Source organism: Trachymyrmex cornetzi, unplaced genomic scaffold (assembly GCF_001594075.2).
Source record: "Trachymyrmex cornetzi isolate Tcor2-1 unplaced genomic scaffold, Tcor1.1 scaffold76, whole genome shotgun sequence".
In the NCBI taxonomy this organism is placed as follows: Eukaryota; Metazoa; Arthropoda; class Insecta; order Hymenoptera; family Formicidae; genus Trachymyrmex; species Trachymyrmex cornetzi.
Window position 1 is genome coordinate 70,031 of NW_017300092.1, and position 1,918 is coordinate 71,948.

Sequence of the window (1,918 nt, forward strand, 5' to 3'; positions counted from 1 at the left end):
AAAAAAAAATTCTATCACAGAAAGTATTGAAGGTACAATCTTAAAAAAAAACGAAATTGTTCGTAATTTTGCCAAGTTTTTTTTACGAGTTTATTTTGATAAAATCAATAAAAATTCAGAGATTGCGTGTTGCTTTTTTAAGGTATACTTCTTTTATATTATTCATTTTATGTTCTGACATGCTTAGGAAATTCTAGTTTTTGACATTAAAATTTTAATATTTTACTGCGTATTGTAATTTTAAGATATATTTCTTTTACATTATTTTTTACGTTCCGATTCACTTAGTAGAATTTTAATTAGTTACACATTGTTCCGCATTGACTGTTACACCATTTTTTGTAATATTTTTCTATTTTTAAATACGATACTTTACTTGGATTATTTACTGTGCATACTTTGTACAACAAAATGCTATATACTTTTATTATTATAATTTTCATTCTGTACTGTAAAATTTGGATTTTTTTTGTGAGAAGGACGTACGAATGTTGGTTGCTTATCAGGCGTTATCAGCGTTTTTGTTATATTTGGTCAACATCCTCTGTTATCGAACCATGACGTACATCCGGGCTTGAACGATTGACAACTGCATTTATTTGTTGTTGTATTCTCAGCGAAATTTAATTTTTTTACATGAATCCGGGATCTACCTTATGTCGACTATCAAGGTCTAAACAGCGAAGATCTACTTTTAATTATTTTGCGGCTTCGTATTTTTTGGATTACTTACTTATGTTAATTGATTTTTGTCATCCGCTATTTACATATATTTGGATTTAGAACTTTGAAAATGACTCGAAGGTAGTCGAAACGTTAGTTTTAGGTATACATATATTTTCAATTTGTTTTATTTTTATTTTTATGTTTAATATCAAGGCTATTATATGTTATATTAAAATTTGTTTGTTGGCTCATAGCTGTTCCTATTTTTATTTCTTCTATTTAAAATTCAGAGATATTTTTGAAATGAAATAAAATTAAAATTCAGAGATGTTTTTGAAAAATCGCATTTTTGGCCAGTTTTTTGAAGTGGAAAAGTATTCTAAGTACACCCACGCGGTCAAGACTTTTAGTATATCTCGTAATACGGTATTTCAAACAACTTTCCGCAAAAAAATTTTTATTGACAATTTTGCCGCTCAGAAGTAAAAGAGAAATTTAATTATCTTGGACTAATTTACTTTTCCAGGTGATTCTACTTACGAGATAATGCATCTCCGCCGTGGCCTTCTGTCGGCGGAAGTGTATACTGCTTGTGGATGAGTAATTTTAGTAATATATACAATAAATAATATATTATAATTTATACATTATTCTGAACATATTTTATTGATATGTGAACATTCTGTGAAAATTCTTTTACTGTTTCGGAATATATTCAGCATATTGAAATACAAATCGAATCTTTCAAGAATGATTAGCGTTAACTGTGGATTACCTCAACCGGGATCTTAAATCTTGCATATATTGAGCAGGTTGGTGTAGGCATTCTCACCATTCGACCACTGAGACTTCGGCGATATTCCTCGCAATAACCAATAGCTGCGTTCAGGGGATTCAACAGTTAAGTGAGCGCTCGTTGTTATTGGTGTATTCTTTTAGATCATCCAATCAGTATTTTAGATCTGGAAGGATACATCAATAGCAGCGAGCGCTCACTTAACTGTTGAGTCTGCTGAACGCAGCCAATGTTTAAATTGTTACCATCCTATGATTAAGGATGACTGATTAAATCCTAATTAATTTATCATGAGTAATACCACCGACGAGATATGTACTATTAAAGACCGCCATTCTTACGGGAGTTCGCGTCCTAGTGAATATTGAAGTGATTAAGAGTTAAAAACTGATAATATTGTACTAATTTTATGATTTATTAGTTTAGTAGATGTATTTATGCATTTATAACTCAATA